At 32.2% G+C, this 23,845-nt stretch overlaps 2 pseudogenes; both read right to left on the bottom strand.

Moving 5' to 3' along the window:
* Nucleotides 1-21,300, bottom strand: part of LOC149559828 (BTB/POZ domain-containing protein At1g21780 pseudogene) — a 133,819-nt pseudogene extending 112,519 nt beyond the window's left edge.
* Nucleotides 21,301-21,778: 478 nt separating this feature from the next.
* On the bottom strand, nt 21,779-23,536 carry LOC149559829 (uncharacterized; annotated as a pseudogene).
* Between the last annotated feature and the right edge of the window lie 309 nt (nt 23,537-23,845).

Genomic DNA, 23,845 nt, shown 5'->3' on the forward strand with positions numbered 1-23,845 from the left:
AGAAATTATCTCCACATTTATGCTATTGTAAGCCCTTAGGGCATGTTTTGAAGTTTATTTTCTCTGTACTGAATGTACTAGCTTATTTTTTAGTTAATACAATTTCTCTTTTCTGTTGTGTCCATTCTGTTCTTGGGTTGTGTCCCCATCAATTACCATCTAGAACCTATAAACAAAACAAATGAGAGTGTCATAGAAGAAAGAGATTGTGGATTTCAAAATCACCTACAAGGATTGGAAAACTACAAATGGTAGCAACTTTTAAGAAAGAACAACCAGGAAATCTAATTAATATTTCAATTTCTTAGCTTAGAACTAAGGCTTCAGCCATTTAGTCTCATAGCTCGTAAGTTAGTTCTTTTATCATTCTAATCTTAGTATTATCAACTCTAGCTATAGTTAGTTTTATAACTATTTTATAAGCCTTGCATTGCTATATATTGTAAGAATTTAAATGTTTTTGGTATTGATACTCTAGTAATTCTATGAGAGTAACTTAAGTTGTTAAAGCAGGTTTAGACTGAACCATTTTGTTTATGCTATTTACGTGGACAAGAAATATAAACAAAAATCTTTTGATATTGGTTATATATTGTTGGTCATTTGTGATCATATGGTTTTATTAATCTGAATTCATTTCATATGAAATGTATTCTTGATTGTGATCAATGGAGATATACTCTATTCTATGAATGGTTTTTAATTATATTGTTTAGTGGAATCAATCATCCTTATTTTTAGTTATTCTCTGGTACTTCTTTTATTGAGTCTTTGAGCTTATTTTCAAAACAACATTATCCTTACAATAATTTTACATAATAGATTGAAAAGTATTTCTAAAAATCTTTAGTTCTTTCTGGTTAAAATATCTCACTTGATAAATTCTTTTGAAATAAATTAAATTATTGTCCATCATTTAAGGAGGGAATTGTGCCTCAAAACAAAGAGAGTTCGATCAAAGGAACTCAATTGCTGTGGAATTTTTTCTTGTTCATTACCTTTTGTGCTTCATTTTTTTAAAAAAGGGAAGAACTATTCACTAACACTAATACACAAATATAAGCTTGCATAACATATTCTATTGCATACCAACTTCATCATACTAAAAAATCAACCTAGGATATAAAAAATATGTGTTTGTCATGAACATAAAAACATATGTTGTTATCAATGAAATAAATAATTATTAATACAACATAACAACTACTCATCCAAGTGCCAAAAAAGGCCTCAATTCCTAAAAACATCTTCAAATAAATTGAATAAGGTACTCATTTTCATAGAAAAATGAGACAAGGATACCAATGGATCATATTAGGGATCCAACTTCTTAATTTCTTCCTATTTCTCCTCACCATATATTTTCTTAATGCCAACCCTATTAGGAGCTGTAGAAGGTAGAAAGACCAATCATCCAAACTACTTTAGGGCAAGACCACTAAACTACTATCTAACTAGCCTTTGTATTATTCCTTTCATAATAATAGAAATGCAACTAATCTTAGCAACTTAATTCTTCCTTTTTCCTCTTACCATTCCACTACCACACCAAAACACTTCTCATATCTCAATACCAAATCTACTAACTTGCATCACAATGATCCTTTTGATTGCTTACTCACATTACCAATCCTAATACAATTTTCTTACATCCATGTTACAATCAAGAAAACAATCCTTCCTTTATACAAAGTCCTCAAAATAATGCATTGATTCAGCATTGAGGCTTTCCTAATTAATTAAAATAGGACCTCATTAAGATAATATAATACATTACATCTTTTCATAATTACAAAATACTGTTGGCTTACAATCCTCATAACTTCTCACATATAAGACTTCAGACTTCAGGTACTCATTGACATCATGATAAGGCTATCTTCTACCTCCATCTAACTTCATGCAACTAGATTATATCCCTATTAGGAGATATAATCCAATCACTAAAAAATATTTCTTAAGAACTCTATCTGAAAATTTTCTTTTGTAAATCATCAATAACTACTACTAGTCTTTGACTTTCTTCTCACACTCTTAATCACTAAATCAAGACACACTATAGAACATGCCCCTGATTGTGATTGACATCATCTTTAGTACTCAATCCATACAACCATAATCTTTGTCTATTACTCTACCAATCTTCACTATATTTTGGCATCAATGATGAACATACTCATTAATACAACACACCTGGGCATGTTGTCAATCTCTCCATTGCTCTAGAAATGCTAGGATACTCCCCCATAGGAATATCATCATAATGCATTCTAAAAATGCCCCCATTTGTAATTGATGGCAACGCAGATGAAAAAAATCATCCAAAGACATTGTTTAATACTAGCTACCAAGAGTCCTTTATGACTGAAATCAAACATAAATACTCTCCCATTAAGGAGTTATCAACATTTAGTCTAGATGAAGAATAGTGATCTGTACCACTGGACTGATGCAATCTATCCATCATCTGCTCTGATGTAGGCATGTCAATAACCCCAAGAATAACTCACAAATAGTCAATGTATCCTTAAGAAAAGGCTTTGCAAATATATCTATAATCTACTCCTTTGTATTAACATACTTCAGTTTGATCTCTTTCACTTCAACCTTCTCTCTCAAAACATGATACTTAATTGATATGTGCTTCATCTTAGAATGTAATAGAGGATTTTAAGACATACTTACTATACTTGTGTAATTAGAATGTATTATAATAGGTTCTAAAACATCTATCCTAATATCCTTCAGCATATGTTTCATCTAGATGATGTGATTACAATTATTTGTTGTTTCTACATACTCTTCTTCTACTGTACTCTATAAAACACACTCATATTTCTTTCTTAACCAAGAAACCAATCTTCCTCCAAGGAAAAAATATCCACCACTTTTACTCTTTATGTCATCCATACTACTTGCCTAGTCTACATCAACATATGTACATAGGGTAAAGTCATTTGTTGTATCATACCACAACCCAAAATTAGGTGTACCCTTTAAATATCTAAATATCATTTTTACTATTGCATAGTGTGATTCCTTAGGAAAATCTATCTTGCTACTATATTGACTACATTTTCTTTATCTGGTCTTGTGTGAGTTAAATATTGCAATCCTCCAGTAATGGATCTGTACTTCCTCTACTCAACTGTAGGTGTCTAATTTCTACTAGATAACTTGTGACTAGTTGTCATAGGTGTACCAATAGGCTTACAACTTTCCAAACCAAACCTCTTCAACAAATATTTCAAATAATTAATCTATGATAGGTAAATACCATTAATGTTTTGTACATCTTCAAACCCAAGAAATATTTCATCTCACCAATCATGTTTATCTCAAATTCATTCTTCATTTCATCAACAAATTTTTCACTTGCTTCATCATCAACTTGAAAGATTATGTCACCCAAAAATATCACAATAATCAATTAACCACTGTCGATTTCTTTCAAATATAAGTTACTTTCTATAGTACCTTTAGAAAATCCCAGTTTTTCCTAATACTTATCCAACCTTGCATACTAGGTTCTAGGTGCTTTTTTTAATTTATACAATCCTTTCTTTAACTTACATACCATATCTCCTTCTTCTATCAAAGGAAATCCTTTAGATTTCTCAATGTAGAATTCTTCTTTAAGTTCCCCATTCAAAAATATTGACTTCACATCCATCTAATACACTTTGAACTTCTTGTTTGTTGCATAAGCCAAGAACATTCTTACAAGTTCAATTCTAGCAATAGGTGCAAATGTCTCTTCATATTCTATACCTTCTTGTTGTGAATATGCTTTGCATACTAGTCTAGCTTTGTTTCTCACAACCTCACCTTTTTCATTCATTTTTTTCTTAAAACCTGCTTTGTTCCTATAATATTTTTGTCATTTGGTCTAGGGACCAATTCTCATATCTCATTCTTCACAATCTCAACTAGTTCTTCCTTCATTTCTTGAATCCAATGATAATCCTTACATGATTTATCTATAGTCTTTAGTTCAACTTGAGAAATCAAACATAATTCTTCATGTACTATGTTTCTTGTCATAACTCCTTTGTCTCATTTAGTGTTGGTGTCATTGTCTCAACTCTTTCTTTTGGTCTCGGTTCAAATCTTGATTCCTCTACAACTTAGATATCCTTCTACAAATCATTTTTTTTTTCATAAAACAACTCAATATTCTCTTCATTAGCCTTTGGATTAATATATTCATCATAATTATAATCATCAACAACAAGTACTAAAGTTATCTCTTCCATTAATTCCTTTTTCTCAACAAATCCCAACTCATCATCTTCATCATCACTATCATTTAAAAATTATTTTAATCTTGCATAAAACTTCTCATCATAAAAAGGGAATTCCTTATGCATTCTTGACTTGTAAGGCTTCGTAGTCTACTTTACTATCTTACGACATTTGGATGAAAAATGACCAAATTCTTTACATGCCCAACAAACAAAAATCTTCATACCTTCATCTTGCTTCTGATCTTCCTCATTCTAGCTATCATAGTTAAATCCATCAAAATTAGGACTTTTTTTTCTTAAATGAGCTACCATTGATCTTCTTAAGCCATTAATCTCTTCCTTCAAGGACTCGATGCTATAATACCAACTGTTTGAAAGTAAAGTCCACCAAAATAACTAAGAGGGTAGGGGGTGAATCAATTATCCGATTAATATTAGTTTTATCAACCTTATTAAAATTCAAATATGTGATCAATATAAATATAAATCATAATAAGATACACATACACAATAATGTTGGATATTTTAACTAGAGAAACCCTTAATCAAAGGGAAAACCCCGATGGGGATGGTACCCACAAAATTATGTACTAATATATAAGTTCCTTGTAAGAGGATGGACTCTATTTAGGAGCCAATGAAATACATTAAGTACATATCAATCTCTAAGGAGACTTTGAATCCATGTGAGGAGATTCCAACCCTATTAGGAATCGTGCAAACCCTCTTAGGAGTTATAGAAAGTAGAAGGACTCACTATCCAAACAACCTCAGTGGAGAGACCATCGAACTCATTGTCCAACTGTCCTATGTATTATTCCTTTTAGAATAATAGAAATGCAACTAATCTCATAAACACAATATTTGGTATGTCCTCTTACTATTCCACTACTACACCAAAACACTTCTCAAATATCAATACTATATTTGTTAACTTGCATCACAATGATCCCTTTGATTGATTACTTGGATTTACCAATCTTAAAATACCTAATACAATTCTCTTACATCCATGTTACAACCAAGGAAATAATCCTTCCTTTATACCAAGTCCTCAAAATAATTCATTGAGTCAACCTTGAGGCTTTTCCAATTAATTACAAAAAGTCCTTATTAAGATCATACAATACATTACATCTTTCCATAATTACAAAATATTGTTAGCTCATAGTCTTCATAACTTCTCACACATGTGACTGCAGATTTTGTCCACTTTTTGAAATCATCTTTAGGCTATGTTATGTATCAATCTAACTTTATGCAACTAGGTTCTATCCTTGTTAGGAGAGATGATTTGATCACCAAAAATTGCTTCTCAAGAACTTTTTCTACGAACTATCTTCTAGAAATCATCAAAAAAATCTAGTAGTCGTCGACTTTTTTCTCACACTCTTAACCACTAAATCAAGACACACTTTAGAACATGTCCCTAACTACACTCAATCTCATCTTTAGTAATTGATCTGTAAAATCTCTTCATAGTATGTTGACATCAATGACAAATATAGTCATGAATACAACACACAAACATGCTTCCAATCTCTTCAATGCTCCAACAATGCTAAAATACTCCCCCATAGAAATATCATCAGTATTCATGCTAACAATACCTTATGGTAGTTTTCTTCTTGTTTGTACTCCAACACTTATATCTCTAATTATTTATTCAAGTGAATGGTTATTTCTCACATAATTGGAAAATATAGGTTCAATTCTCTAATTCTCAACATTTAATTCATTAATAGGAGTTCATATTATTTCTTTGGTTATACTATCTAGTGCTTGAGTATAAATATATGAGACTTGATAACCATTATTTAATGCCTTTTTCCACTATTTGATGCTCAGTAGCTCTAAACTATAACTCAGGTAGAGTGTCTTGTGCATCTTCATAGACATAGATAAGTTTTTTGTAGTCTTCAAGTTCTTTCTTGCTTTCCATATCATTCTTCTCTGTAAGCTCATCAAATCTTACATTTTCTTTTTCAATCATCTTGTTCGTAGCCTTGTTCAAACATTTGTAAGCCTTTCTCTTAGATGAATATCCTAAGAATATACCTTCATCACCTCTAACATCAATTTTTTCATTCCTAGCATCATTTAATGTAACATTTACTTCCAAAGATCTTAAAATAACTTACATTTGGTGCATGACCATACTATAGCTAATAAGGTATCTTGTTTGTTCCTTTCTTCATTGAACTTGGTTGAGAGTGTAAACAACAATACTAATTACTTCTCTCTATAATATCTGAGAGACCTCCTTCTCAATCATCAATGTCCTTACAAGATCCATGATAGACCTATTTCTCCTTTCAAAAATACCATTCCATTATGGTTTCCTTAGTGAAAATAATTTTCTCTTCATACCATTCTTAGCACAAAATTTAGTGAATTTAGCAGACATAAATTCACCATCTCTATCAAATCTTAAACATTTGAAATATTTACTAGTTTTCTTTTCAACTCTTTCTTTGTGCCACTTTAAAATATCAAAAGCATGTAATTTTACTTGCATGAACATTACATTCATCATCCTTAAATAATCATCCACAAATAATATAAAATATTTATCACCATAGTAACTATCAACTCTAATTGGACCATATAGATCAATATGCACTAATTTCATAACATCATTGGAAGTGTGTGACTTGATAGAAAAACTAGGCCTTGTCATCTTATCGAGTTAATATTCTTTACACATAGAATTATTAGTTTTTTGCAGATTCGGTAAACCTTTATTATTTTCTTTCTATTTATTTTCACCATATTTTCAAAGTTAAGATGACACAACCTTTGATTCCATAATCAAACATCCTTAATTCTAAAAAATAACATGTCTCAACTATAGGATCAAGGTAGAATAAGTTTTACTTATTCTTCACTCTTGTTCATATCATATTACTTTGATCATCAAAGATTTTGACCTTTATTTTCTCAAATGCAAGCTTATGACCTAATTTATTCAACCAATGAACACTCAAAAGATTATATTTGAGTCCTTGGACCCTACATGCATCATCAAATCTAATCTTATTATTCAACATTAGTGATCATTTACTCTTCACCCAGTACCAAGCATCACTACCAAACTTAACAGTCCCACCATCATCAATTTCTTCAAAATTTTCAAACTTACTTAATCACTAATCATATGATGTGAAAAAACACTATCAATAATATATGAATCATTCTTTGTAACATGTGAAATAAGGGAAGATTCATTATCATAACTTTCACCATTTGGATCTTCCTTGATTGCAACATAGACCATTCCAATTGCTTCCTTGCCATCATCAGAACTTGCCTTGATATGCTTTTCTTCAAAAATATAACATGACTTCTTGCCTTTGTCTTTGTAATCTATGTTATTACTATACTTATAATATTTCTTGTAATTTATATCATACCTATCAAATTTTCCTCACTTAGGACATTTAGTAGCAAAGAGACCAACCTCATTACATTTGAAATAGATCAAGGTCAATTTACCTTTGTATTTACCTTTACCACTTGATTACCTTTTTTTAAGTAATTCTTAAATATCATCTAGATGATTTTTAGTTTTAGATTCTTTTTCTTCTTTCATTTCTTCTCTTTCTTTGGATTACTGATGGTTAGTGAAGACTTAAAAGCATTTCCAATCATAACCATATTGTTATCATAATTGCTAAACTCAAATGTAGTCAACCAACCAATGAGACCATCAAGTGTTAGATCATTTCCAAGATAACTCTTACTTCTTGAATAACATAAACTTTGATAGCATAAATAGACAAAATAGTTCTTAAGGAATTTACTTAAATTTTCAAAATCCTGAATGGTACCTCTAGAAACTCTGATTGCACTCACAACATCCTTGGATTTTGTTCACAAATTGTGAAATATTTTCACCTTCTTTCATTATCATATCATCATAATTACCTCTCAATATTTTATCTTTGGCTCTCCGTATATTGTCATCTCCACCATAGACAAGCTTTGATTTATCCCACATTTTCTTGCATTGGCATAGTTCTCAACATCATCAAATTCAAAATTATTGAGAAAAGATACAATATCAATAATCATACTATTTTGATTCCTCTTTTCATTCATTTGATCTTTAGTTAGAGGACCAATAACCAATGTGTGACATTATCTCTAATACCTGAAAGATGCAACATTTTTTGGCCTTGGCATGGTAAAAATCTCTCCTTTTTTAGCTTTGTTGGGTCTCTCTTATAAGGATCTTTAGCTTATGTTCCTTTAATTTATTTCTTCAAGAACTCTTCTTTGATACCAAAATTGTTAAATAACCAAGAGGTGTGAATCAAATATGTCTAGTTATTTCATAGTCCCTTCAAACTTTTCATGACCATCAAAGAAACATAAAAATCAATAATAATAACTTCAATACATCCAATCACTCAATAGACATATCCAAATTTAAACTTAACTCATACATTGAATTCTTTCTAAACTATTATCAAAATTTTCCTTGCATTATTGACTGTTAGTAAATTTCTAGTTATTACCTAGAGATAACCTAGTTATTACCGAGTCACAGTAGATTGTAAAAATATTCATACAATTTTGACATAAATATTTTAACATGTAAACTCTATTAAGGGAAAAACCACCTCAAATTGGTAAGCCAAAAATTTCACTCTTATGAAGTGATCTTTGTTAGGAGACTACCTTGTTAAAGGTTACATGTACACTTTGTTCAAGTGGCCTTGTTAGAGAATTTCACAAAAAGATCATCTAAATCTTATCACTCCCTATCTAGGATTAAAAAGAGTGGCCTAATTTAAACGACTTAGAAACACCACTAATTGATTTTTCCATATAGATGCTTCCAAAATTTTGTACTACAATGGTTAAAAAATTACAATGTAAAGTAATTTGTTAAGAATAACAACTACCTTTTCTTGTATAGCTCCTTCTCTGTCTTTTACTACTTGGCTTATTCAATCTTCCACAAACTCTTCTTCTTCTCTTCTCTCTTATCTTCTTAATTTACTTGGCTCAATACTTCATTCTTCTCTCACTTTCTTCAACAATTTACACTCATTGAAACTTTAACACTTTAACATAATCACCTTCTAGCTAGCAACATGAGATTATATTCAGAACCTTTTGAAATCAATTCAACAACCTAAACTGGCATTTTTCTCCTCCTCAAATATATTTTTCAATGCTTCCATATCCTTCCATCTTTTGTTGCTTAATTAGAATCATCCATCTTAGGTTTACAATGAAATTTCTTCATACAATGAATAAATGGACACATAGAAAATATAATTTTACATAGAGCTTTGTGTCCATCCTTAACCTTCATCAATTTCCTTTGTTAGACCCTTATTGAATTCTTTTTATTGTTAATCTTGCAATAAACATTGACTCTCACAATAGACCTTCAAACACTTTCCAAATTTCCATCAAAAGCCAACGTCAGATTTTGATTTCTCAATCTTGTTTTTCTATTTGTCACTCACTAAACATTACATTTACTTAGCAAACATATAAATTGGTTAATACTTACTTGCTCAGGCAGTACTATAATCTTCCTTTTTCTTTGCAATCACTTAGGTAATACTATAGTCACTTAGTGAATAAAGTCTCCCTTCATTAACCGTGTGACTTAGTTAAGCTTGTGATCTCTAATAGTGTTCATCATACTTTCTTCAAATCCTCTTCATCAGTCAAATGATATGGTACTTCCTTGAGTTAGAATAACATGTATCCAATTAAGACTTTGACATCAATAAAAATATAACAACTAACATGACTCTTTTACATATGTTCATTACATCATCACCTAACAATCTCTCACTATCAATTGCGCTAACAATTGGCTCAACATGAAAGGTTTGGTCACTAACTCTGTGTGTCACTACTAGGGATATAAGTCATACATAGTAAACAAACACAATCAAGTGTAGATGAACAATATATAATAGCTAAATTAGCAAGTACATAAATCATATAATTAAGCATCTAATTAATCTTATTTGAATAATCAATTTAAATAATTCTACTAAAAGGAACAAAATAGATATTTGTAGTGTGTAATTATATGAATCTAATATGGATATCTCATTTATAATTATTCTAAGAATTTAATAATGGAACTTATAACATAATACTCAACAACACAAAAGGAACAATATAAATGAATCTCAAATATGTTAGAAATTGTATAACAATTCTAAAGGAGTGGGATTATAATTTGGCAGAAAAATACTTGCTACATGGAAGAATTGACACAATGACACAAATATGATCTCAAATATGCAATATATTTATCAAGAGAAAAACCTACATGATAATGTTGCAATAAGAGATTTGAGTCTTGTTCATCTATTACATGTGAGATAGCCTATTTATATTGTAGGCACCTAAAAACCTTTAGAAAATAAAGTATTTTTATTTTCTGAAAATTTTTTGATGACATCATCATTTATTAATTAATTAATTATTTAATTTATTTATTTATTTTTATGCCATTAAATCCCTTTATCTTAATTAAAAATATTTAATTAAGGAATCCCTCCCAAAAATGTTTAAATCTTATTTAAACATTATTTCCTTACTTATTAATTATTTAATTAATAAATTGACCAAAAAACCCAAAATAAATAAAAAATTTGTTTTTTGCCCAAAACTTGGCCAATTTCCTTAAGACCACTAATCTCTTCCAAAAATCTTCTAATCCTTTTTTAATTTTGATTAAAGGCTAATCCCATCATTTCCTACCCCTAATCCCAACTCAAAATATTTAATTAAGATTAAATATTAATCCTCATGTTTATTAAAAAAGTTTTAATAAATATCTCCTCTACCCAAACCCTTGAAATAAATAAAACTTTATTTATTTCCTAAAAATCTAATTTATCCTCATTCTAAGAAGTTCTAGACTCTTCTAGGAAGTCTTCATCCTCACCGTAGGAAATTCTAGACTATTCTAGAAAGTCTTTATCCTCATCCAAAGTCTAGACTCTTCTAGAAGATGTCTTTAAACCTAATCCTAATCCCCTCCTAACCTTGTCACATTCTCTAAACATGGGTTAAGACTTACTAACCCAAGCCAAAGTTAACAAATATCTCCTCTTTCACCCACCCTCATTAAATTCCATCCACTTGCCTATCCCTAAGCTAATCCTAAACCATCCTAATCCATCCTCTAATCATTTGCACAAGCCTAAGCAAGCTTAAAACCCTCCTAATCAAGCCCAAGTCAAAATTTCTCTCATCTCCCTCAAAATATCTCAACCATAAAACTTTATGAAGCCCACTAGGCCATAAATGACTCTTCCAAGCCCTTTTATTGCTCTTACAAGCCATTATGAGGGTCTTTATGAAGATTTTATCCCTTGAGACTCCTTTGTTGACTCATCCTTCCCCTTTCCTCCATCCTCTCACCCTGTGACATGTGTCACTCCCTGATTGGCTATAAGGAAGCACAATCCATGTGCTCTCCTCTCATGCAATCTGAGCCCTCCATGAGCTTTTTCCCATCCTTGCATCTTAGCCCTCAATCCCTCAAGCCTCTTGCCTATAAATTGGATCCTTCCCCTTTGCAAAATAACACAATCCATGAAGTAAAGTCATAATGCCATTTTGAGAAGCCATTTTACATCAAAACCATACACTCACACCCAAATTCCAACTCCATTTGAAGCCATTTTTGAAGCATAAGCTTGAGCATACATCCTATCTATTTAGACAAAGCCACTCAACAAGAGAGCTTCTTATTGAGAGAGCCCATTAATGGCTCATATTCTTAATTGAGAGCTCATCTTAGTCTATCTTGAAGTTTATGAATTTTGTTTAGTTTGTAGAACCTTTATTTAAATTTGGTTTCTATTAGCATACTAACATTGTTCATATACATATATAGGTAAGAGTCAAAGTTGGGCACCTACTGAAGTTTGACTCCTACCAAAGTTAGGCACCTACCAAAGGTAGGTGGCATATGAGAAATAAAGAGATATGTTCAATCCTTATGAGGAATAAATATATGTCTCATAATATCTCACAATAAATCCTAAATAAGTAAACTGAAATCACCCAAGTAAACTAAAGTAAAGAGTGAAATTGGGAAAATCTAGTTTACTCTAACACCCCCCTTAAGTGTAACTTAGGGAGAAATACTTAAGCACACAAAGATACATGAAATGAAAGATGAGTCCTAGCTACTAGGCCATGTTAGGTACCCATGTACAAAGTTCATAAAACATGAAATCTCTCATAAAGAGAAGAAAGAGGGAAAACCTCATGGGAAAAACCCTCCCCCAAAAAGAGAGATTAAAATCAAGATGCATGATGGATGGAGTACTCAAGACACATCCCCCCCACCCCCATTATGAAATACATCATGTATTTACAATAGAAAATCCCTCCATAGGAGGATAACAATGGAAGAGATACCAAGTAGCCCCTCAATAGAGAATGTACACCACTGATTGATGCTCCAAGCTTGATGCATAAATTCCTCCATGAAAACTAAACCACATTCCTTCCTTTAGGGAGAATCAAGGTGTATGAGAAACATCTCCCCAATCTATACAAATAAACCTCAAAAAATGTAGAATCTTTGAAAACTTATCAAATGTCCCCATGTTGATATTGAAGGTTAGCCCTTCCAAAATAGGTGCACTAAACCGCTCTATTGAATACAAAAATTCAAGATCTAGTGACGATGAATGTAGAACGGGTACTAAAGACTCAATTGTCTCCTTTGAAGATATAAAGACCTCCTATAGTTGTTGTACATAAGGATCATGTTGGCCAAAGGTGTCCTCTAGCTAAGGATTGAATTAAAATATTTAAACCCAACCAATGGTCATGAGATTCAAGTTCATGTTATATTTCAAGTCCCAGAGCCACAAAAAAATGGTATGGTCTCCATCTTATGATAACTCATGTATTGGAGGATCATTAGGTGAATCAAGCAGTGATAAGATGATATGAGGCTCTTGTTAGTTGAGTTTCAAGTTCTCATGACATCACAAATAGTCGAAGGATCGTAATCCAAAGAAAAGTCTTTCATGATGTTATGATAATAAATGATTGTGAGATTGTAGGTATTGCAAGGATGTCTTCCAAGGACATGAGGTGGAGCATTGGCATAGCATCAGGTTGTCATGATATTAGATATCTCATATGATTATAAGTCAAAGTGATATGTATTTTGACACCACAAAAGTTAACAATTGTAGGATCATAGGGTTGACTTCACAGGTTGTTGATGCTATGAAGGGGAAGGTTGGTCATATGATCTTAAGAGTCATAAGATCACAAGGCAAGAAAGGGGTGGAGGCAAATTTTAGATAGATGTTAGGTGTTCTAATCTTATGATATTCCTCTATCATAAGGTTGCAAGTACAAGAAAGGATGCCTCCCAAGGTCATGACAAAAGATAGTTAAACCACAATCATAGGATTACAAGGGTTATTGCCATGATTACTGACATTATGATGAATCATAGGTATTGTTTTTGTAAAAGGATCATAAGGAGAATGAAGGATGGGCTTGATGCTACAAGGTATAGGTAATCATAAGATCATAGAAGTTAGGGTTATGAACAAAAGGTGACATGAAGGGTTTGACCATAGTTGACAAGTGTAGGATTGTGAGTTTTAGTGTTGACAAAAAATATATAAGGAGCTTCACTCACCAAACTAGAAAAAGAGGAGTTCCTGATCAATCAGATAGCAAGAAAGTTATAGAGTGATAGTTGAATATATTTGACCTATTCTTTTTATTTGATTTGGAAAATTGATGATAGAGAAAGCAACTCTTTGATGATAGATTCAATCCTTTTGATCTCCTACAACCACTTTCATTATTCCCCAGGTCTAATAAATGTGAAAGAACACTCCATCACCACCTCTTGATCCATCTACTTAGTCAAAAGATTAATGGCCATCATTCCTATCCTCTCAGAGATTCTTTGGTGTATAAGAGATATTCCATGTCTGGATTTGCATTGTGATAAGATCTTTTTCAGTTTGTAGTAATTATTCTCCAGAAATTTGAATGCATTTTTTGAGTTTTATCTTAGAGTGGAAGCTATCTAAGTTATGCTTATACAATAAAAGTAGATTTTGTAATCTTTCTTAGGTTTGGACCTTCTTTGTTTCTCTATTATTGCTCTAGCATACTACTGTAGATTCCCTTTTTGCCTCTAAATTATATGGCACTCAGTCTTATCTCTTTCAGCCATTGATGCATTGTACAAGCTTTATTTGCCTCTCTTTGATGTATTGTGGATATCTATAACCTACATGTTGGTATCTCTTTTGGCCTATGAATGATAAGAAGTGAATCTCTTCTCCCTTGTGTCACTCATTTGGTTGTCTAATCTACATGTGGCTATTGGATCAAAACAATTTTGAATCTGTATATCTTTGCATTGTTATGATAATTGTAATTTGCATGTATAGGCAAAGATTGGTTTGAACATCCTATTTTGGTGCATGACCTCAGAATAGATTAAGTAGTTCACTTTTAGGCATTCTCCTTTCATTTTCCTCTCCAAGTATAGTCTAGGTGCATCCTAATAGTAAAGGAAGCTAGCCTTCTCTAGAGACTCGGCCTCATTATTCAAGTTCCACAACTTGGAGATTGTTTCCATGTTTCACAAGGTTGTCCTTAGATTAAAAATTTGGACTAGGGTGCAAATTTTTGTGACAATAGATCCATAGTCACTTGAACCTCAAAAGATTGATCATGTGGAGTATGAGTGTGAGGGTCAAAGTGTCCCCTCACAACAACTAAAGAAGGAGCATCTTCATCAAAGAGAAGATTTAAATCATTGATGACGTCTCCTAAATCTGCAATGTATGATTCCTCAAACAAACTTTGCTAGTACAAAAACAACAATGTATTACTAAATAAACTACTAAAAATTGTAGATATGTGACTAATTTTGATCACGTGACTAATGGTAATTTATTTCTAGACATTTATCTCCCAACCAAATTTATGACCAAACTATTTTAATCATTGATTAAGTCATTGATTTAGTCACTTATTATTGTTACTTGGTAGTTTACATGTAGTTTATTTGGTAGTATATTTGGTATTTTTTGGGTAGTATATTTGGTAGTTGATTTGGTAGTATATTTAGTAGTTGATTTGGTAGTATATTTGGTAGTTTTTTGGGTAGTATATTTTGTAGTATATATGGTAGTATATTTGGTAATATAATTGGTAGTTTATTTGGTGGTTTATTTAATCAATAATTTAGTCATATTAGGGCATGATGGAATTGAACCACCATCCTTCTACTTATAAAGTAGGTGCTCTTCCATTGAGCTAGTACCCTTTAAAGAATAATGCAAAAAATTGACAAAGTTGTCTTCCCAACATTAGATCTACCATGATCATGGTCACTGTAACATGATACACTCTTCTTATGATATACTTTGTTCATGGTAGCAACAAGAACCTACATATTTATCCAAAATAATTCATTGAGAAATTATGACAAAACACAAAACTTGAAAAATATCATACCAACCATGTTGGTAGTCATCATGCAATATGTTAAAATTAAAGTGCACATATGTACCATGCTCATATTCATCTATTGTGACTTTCAGTTCCTCATGTCTTTGGAACCATGTATTATATTTCCTATGATTCCTCCATGACTCTTTCTTCAATTCTCTTGCAATATTGTTGATATGTATTCTGTCATGTTTTCAAGCCAGGATGTATCTTTACTAGATAAATAACATTCAATATAAAGAGCTTGTGTTGATTTAAAACCATTGAGTATTAATCTTGTAGAATTGTACCCTACCTGCTGGTAGTAAAAAGAAAAAAAGAGAGTATATGTAATCCAAGTGCTCCCAAAAGGTAGTATTTTCAAATATTGGCAATTGAACTTGAGGAAAGCTTGCAAGTGTTATAGCAGCTTATCTCTGCACATTTCATAGATGATGAATCAACATAATTAAATAACAGACCTAAAATATAGTCATGTCCACCTTCCATATCATGCATATGAATAATATGTTTAAGCTTCTTTTTTTACTATAGAGGAAATCTTACGTATAGGTACATACCTCCTCAAGCATTTTGAATCTTTGGATTGAGGAAGCTTGTGGTATGTTGCATCAAGCATCTAGAGATTGTAAATGTGATCATGTGCTCCTCTAGAATTGTCAATTGAACCAACCAAATTATCACCTATAGCACCAAGGTCAAAATTTCTTCTCTTTCCGATAGCACCATGACCATAAGAAGGTTGCACTAGAGTTAGATCTAGACCTCTTGAAAGTTGACAAAATTCTGCCAAAGAGCCTGGCCCCGCAATCTGCATAAAATACTTGATTACATTAAAACACCTTTGAAACATATATTAAGTCTAATAGCACACACATTACTCTAAAAATTTGGAAGCATTATATCTTATTATTATTTAATTTCCAATATTTTTACTCTCAACTTGGACAATGAACATGAATTGCACGCAAGGAGTTTATATTCTATCTAAATTTGGATGCCATTTTAAAAACCAAAACATAGATAAGTGGTAGAATTCACAAGAGCATGACACAATACTAAGGCATATTTAAGTAGGCTATAAATATTAGACAACAATTTTTTTTGTGAAACAAACTATTTATAGTCATCTCAAAGATCAAAAGTATTTCTATGGTATGTAGTAGCATTGAGCTTAACTCTAGCTAATATAAATGTTTTATAACAAACATCCTACCCATTAATTATTTGTCACAAGTTTGTAGTAGTAAGACAAACCATAATGCTAACAAATCAATCAATATCTACTGTACCCATTGAAAAAATGATGCAAATAGCCTTACCAATGTTTCTCCTTTTTCTCATTACTTCTAGTTTGTTATTATTTCCTCAAACATTCTCTATATAATAGAATCAATTAAGCACAATGAGCTCAAGCAATAAGCATCTACTAGACTACTTCTATAGTTGTAACTTCAATGCAAATGGTGACTTACCTTATTCATTTTGGGTATAGAAAATATTCTTTAAAAATTCAAGTTACTAGTTCCCAGAAGTATGAAATTCATATATACATGGTTGCTATCTTAAGAAGTTCTTCTCTCCCTCAAGCTTCTTCAACTTATCCTAAACCTCAATAACAGAGCTACTACTACTTATATTGCAAGACTTTCATATGTATCTCCAGACAATTGTAACATCTCTTCCTACCAACTTGGCTAAATGTTGAGGTTTTTCCATCAAATCTTCTTCATTCCAAGTATTTTTTTCATTTTCCATTTGTTTATTACACAACTTTGTTGCACTTTTTTTCCCTTTTTTCATTGTTTTGCAAGAAACCCAAAGAAAAAGATCTAATACTAGAGAAGCCAGAGGGTCTTCAAATAATGTGGATGTAGCAGGAACAACAACCTCTAACCCATCTGAGTGCCCTTCCCAAGCCCAACTTGTTTAGTAGGTGCAGTTATATTCCTATGCTACCAAATCCCAACTTGTAGATCAAAATGATTTATATTCTACATTTTGGAAAACTATTGTATAAGATGTTGATAGAATGGATTGGAATCAAAAACTAGAATTGAAGGGAGTGAAGAGAATAGGAAGAGGGCTATAGGTTAGGTTAGAACATGTCTAGTAAATATTGAAGATGGACACCTCATCCTTAGGCTCTGGTATACTATCCCTACTGATGCAATGGCCTCTGTTAAGGACTATACTAGTATCATCATAGTGATTCTCAGTTGGGTAATGATTTCCAAATTCACAAGATGTAGAGCACTAGTTTCCAATGGAATGAATGATAATATTTAAGGTTAGTATTAGATATTGTTTGCTAGTGCATATGATGTTCAGTTTTAAGGAAGCAACATGAACCTGAAATGTAGAAAATGTTATCATTGAAGTTTGAGATTATTGGATATCCAAAAGTTCTGGAAGGATACTGACATATGCTATAGCTTGAAGATGTGAGTCATTTCTCAAATAATCAAACAAATTGACTAATAATTTAATCATCATCACTGCTTAAAAACTCATGGTCCATGGAAGATGAATTGGTCCCTTAACATAGTAGCTCCCATCGTATATTACTTCTACAAGAATTTCCAATATGTCAAGTGTTTTTAGCTGTATAGATGAGGGTTCTAACAAATAGAAAGGAATAGAAGCCTCATATATCTTCCTTCTTTTGAGAATAGCTGAGACAAAATAGAGTTCTGGATCATTTTTTAGAATGTTGTGCACAATAAACTTGTCTCTTATTACCAATAAGGAAAATACACAAATTGTAAAAAAAATAAAAAAAATAAAAAACCAATTGTCACATCAGAACTATTTAAAATATAAAATGATTACCACATGAAAAACTATTCTGATCACTTCTAGAGGATAGCTAAGCACTCAACTAAATAAGGAATATGGTTCTCATAGGATTTAAAAGAAAATTAAATAAGAAGTGAATAAAATAAATAAATCAAGGACAATATGTAGAAAGCATTTATTGAAGGTCACTTATTTTATTCCAATGCAGGGCGAAGGGACACTGGTTGTTTTTTACAATTATTCCATTCAACATCATGCTATGTTGAATAACAAAAGATACACTTAATAATAGAAATATTAACATGGCCATCTAGAGATGTAGTTATTGCATTCATTAGAATAAAATAGGACATTGATCTTCTCTATAAAAGAAAAATATGAAAATTGAAATACAAAACATCAGTGAGTAGAAAAGCTCTAGAGGGACAAACATTAGGTGTACCTATTAGAAAAATAAGTTAATTTTAGAAGTACAATAGGTGTCAACATATTTTCAAGCTATTATCTTCACTAGAGGCAAATGATATTTGACTTGTACCCTAAAAGTTACATCTGTGGCATTTCTTAGCACTGATAAAATGTCCAACTAGTTGTGCTCAACCCAAATAAGATTTCCAAATGGTGTCATGTGTTTATATTTTTTTTTTTCTTATGCAACTCAATTTGAAAAACCTTTACTAAGTGTTGTGTCTTATGAAAAATTCTTTAGAAAGCCCCTCAAGATCATCAATTAATAAATAGGAGCTATTTTCCACAAAAGTCATTGTGATATTGCTATTAAAAACTATTGAAATTGTTGACAAAACTAACAACAAAGATGATAAAAATGATCTTACAAATATACACATTTTTCTCTCTAAATATTCTAAAATATTTTCTTCTATTACATGAGCTCAAGCATACCATTCAATTGTCAAAGATAACAATTTGTGGAAAGGCAGAAATGCATGTGTAGAAATTAACCATCTAGACAATAGGAATTTCTGGTCTTCTAAGGATTTTATAATTTAAAATGTAGGGTTTGATGTGTGCTATAAAATATTCCCTTGAAAAATATTCATAAAAGATTCTATTTTTTAATTTTTTTATCTCAAGAAGAATGTTTCCATTAAATAGAAAAGAAGAGGATGATCCTATAAAAAATACGGTGCTATATTACTATTTTTGAAAAAAACTAGAGCTTTCATTATTACATATCCCCTTCTTTCTCATCATTTATGTAGAGTATAAACACTCAATTCACACCTATACTTGTTCTCAATGATGGAAGGAAGTCATCTCGAATTGTGTTGCTCAGTGATGTAACAAAAAAATGCTTCCACCCCATGTTCAATGAAAAGACCAACTAAATGTCTGTCCGGTGCTTCAATCTTCAGACTTAAATCATTTTCATAACTGAATCTTCAATCTAATTGGCATTGCTCTTAGGTTTCTTGGGTTTTCATACTCACTATCAGCCTAACAATGGACATTATTGGGCTATGATAATACCATACTAATCACCTTAGCTCCATTATGCTTATTCTTATAGAAATAAAACTCTAATTATCATAGCATTTGAATCTATATTGTTTACCACCTTAATAATAATGCTGCCACCTTTCTACACTTAAGCTGCCTCTCTTCATAGACTCGTAAACAGACCTTAATAACTTTTTATAGACATAACATCTGCCAAATTGCTCCAGTGAGAAGCTGTGCAATTAGGTTCTTTCAAACATATCAAAAATGGAGAGAAATCCAATGGTGGGTTTGTGAGAGATGACCCTCGCAAGAAGACCCAAATTTTTGTAACAAAATGTTTCTCCAATTAATGTGTTGATGTCGCTCATGCTCAGATTTCCTCAACTTTTCCAAGCTGGTTCGTGGTTCCAATAATAGTTTTGAAACCAATATTCTTTGCCAATAAACAATGATCACTCTTTTCCATGCTCATTCAATAGAGATCTAAAGCAAAATTGAATGCATAAAGAGAAGAACAAAACGATAGGAACAAAACAAAACTGCACACAAAAAAAACTATTCATTAATGCTTAACCAAGCTTTTACAATGCTTGGCTCTCTGGCTGCTACCAGAGGGCCCTTGAGATATTTTTCCCTTTAAGAATCTCAAAACTCTAACTCTCTCTTTTCACCCCTATCCCCCTCTTTCCTTATACTTGCTCTCTATTAAAGAGTTGCAATCGGTTACATAGTTATGGTTACAAAACCATATTTCCTATTTTAATGCATTATTGTCTCCTCATGGAGATCTCTTTCCTAATACAAGGGAAATGCCTTTATAATACATTTTAATGCTATATTTCACCATTAAAACATAATATTGCTACTTCATAAACAATTTGTACCCCATGGTTCCCAGATTTGAAATTTTTCCACTATTGCAAACTCTTGCCATGATTGGCCATGTTGGAGGGGTCTCCCATCAAACTCCCGGACTGACAAATTTCCTTGTCCCAAGGAAATGTGCTTGCTTCTTCTTCGTGGTCTTTCACTCTTTAGCTTTTGTTGTGTCACTCTGATGACGTCCTTGCATTGTCATTGTTGTCCACCATTCTTCATACTGCTACTATATGGTCATCGTAGCCATCGAAGATTCTGGAAGATGCTTCCCACTCTCGCTCAGTGGTTGCTTCTTGCACCTTCTACCCAGCTTCATCCTCATGGAGACAATACCGAGATCTCCGCCTGAGACCTTCCCAAGAACTCTCTTCGTTCTTCCTGCAGCTTGATGGATTAATGCAACCATTTATGCTTCTTCCCACTGCAATGTCACCAGACCATTCGCTAGCTCTGATACCACTCTGATGTAACAAAAAAATGCTTCAACTTAGCAAAGCTTTTACAATACTTGGCTCTCTAGCTATTGCTAGAGAGCCCTCCAAATTTCTCCTCAAAAGACTCTCAACTCACGTCTTTTCTTGCTTGTTGATCCTAACTACATCATTCGGTTTTCCACTTTCTTTTTAAAGTGTGCATAGTGGTTATTTAATGATGGTTATTAAAACCATATTTCCACTTTTAATGCCTCATTTTCTCCTCATGGAGATCTCTTTCCTAATACAAGGGAAATGCCTTTATAATACATTTTAATGCTATATTTCACCATTAAAACATAATATTGCTACTTCATAAACAATTTGTACCCCATGGTTCATAGATTTGAAATTTTTCCACTATTGCAAACTCTTGCCATGATTGGCCATGTTGGAGGGGTCTCCCATCACTCAGATCCTGAACCAATCACCTAACATTCAATGCACATGGGCTCAAATCATATGCCAGACAACTGGATATGTTTCACAGAGATCAAAATATTTCAAGAGAAAAGTGGCTTGATCCAATGCTTTTTCAAATCCATTCTCAGAATGTTTTAGCTTCTTATACTTCTCCAATACTCCTACTTAGAAAATTACATTATTAGACCATTTTGTTTCCAACTGATACCCTACAAATAGTGTAGGGTTTTGGAGGAGGGAATTAGTTGATAAAATTCCATCTACTCCAATTTCTCTTAAAAAATCATAAACATCTTGCAAATGCCTTATATTCCCATTAGCTAATACGAGAATCCTATGTGCCTTCTTAACTAATTTAATGCTAGCTTAGTCTGCTATGTTACTTCCATTTTTTTGATCCCTAGTTCTTCCATGGACAATAAGGAGAGAGCATCTTTTCATAAGCTATGGTTTACTCAAGCAATGGAAATATCTGAATCTTACTAGATATAGGCACAGATAGATTAGATGCTAGATGCCTTCTTAACAACTTTAATGCTAGACTAGTATGCTCTATTCCTTCCATCTTTTTGATCCCTAGTTCTTCCATGGATAATGAGGAGAGAGCATCTTTGCATAAGCTATGGTTTACTCAAGCAATGGAAATATCTTTATCTTACTAGATACATGCACAGATAGATTAGATGCTAGAGACCTTCTTAACAGCTTTAATGCTAGACCAGTATGCTCTGTTACTTCCATATTTTTTATCCCTATTTCTTCCATGGATAGCAAGGAGAGAGCATCTTTGCATAAGCTATGGATTACTCAAGAAATGGAAATATCTAAATCTTACTAGATAAGGCATAGATAGATTAGATACTAGATGCCTTCTTAACAACTTTAATGCTAGACCAGTATGCTCTATTACTTCCATCTTTTTTATCCCTAGTTCTTCCATGGATAGTGAGGAGAGATCATCTTTGCATAAGCTATGGTGTCCTCAAGCAATGGAAATATCTGAATCTTAAAAGATACATGCACAGGTAGATTAGATGCTATATTTTCAACGAGTGACTTCACCAGAGGCAAGTTGTACATCAAATAAGCTCCTTAATTACCTCCTTTGGTGATATGTTTTGGGCACCCAAAATTAATATCAATGTAATCACAATAAGGTTGAACAATCTGAATAGTAGCCACCAACCTTTCAGGGTCATTTGCAATAAACTGCACGAACAAAGGGCAATATTCCTTACAAGTAGTGAACTCAACACTTTGATATTATAGGTATTTGGCAAAGATACAGGAATGAAGCATAGGAGTATAAGAAACTATAGCTCCATACTTTCTACAAAGCATTCTGAAAGGCAGCTCAGATTGGTGCACCATGGGTGCAACTATGAATTTGGGCTCTCCCAAATTCCTCTAGTGTTTCCATACCCTATCCACCAACCCTCCATCTCCTAGGGGACTCTTAATTGCATTTGAATAATGCTTCCCCTCATCCTCCTTGCTTGGTAAGACTGAATAATCTATAAGCTCACAAAAAATAGCATCTGAGGAATTCGCAGAAAGCTTGCAATCCTCGAGATCCAAAAAAAGTGCGTCCTCCTCTATTGGTGTCATTGAACTTCTTGCAGCCGAAGAGTGTAGCAGGTTTGGTATCATATACCATGGAGCATTGCACTTGATATGGGCATTTGAAATGGAAGAGAAAATGTGTGTAAATGAAGCAAATTTAACATTTAATAGAATCTTCTCCATTTTTCCTTGATACACATCTATATTTTTTTCCAGGTCTCTTTCACCAAATCATCATATGTAAATTCTTTATTGATTATGTTAAATGAAATGTCGCATTATGTCAAACAATTGATGTGTCTTCTGTGCATCCATATTTTACATTATATTTGCCAAATCATTTTCAACCTCAATATTGGGCCAAATTCTCTACTATTTATTTTTAAATGGATGTCCATATCTTGTTCTCAAATTCCCATTCTGCCACATAAAAAGAGGTGTATTGACAATGGTTGAGAAATTCAATTTTAAACTATGCATATCTTTAAAAAA

This window comes from Cupressus sempervirens, chromosome 4, assembly GCF_028749045.1.
Source record: "Cupressus sempervirens isolate cs-2001-9-10 chromosome 4, ASM2874904v1, whole genome shotgun sequence".
Lineage (NCBI taxonomy): Eukaryota > Viridiplantae > Streptophyta > Pinopsida > Cupressales > Cupressaceae > Cupressus > Cupressus sempervirens.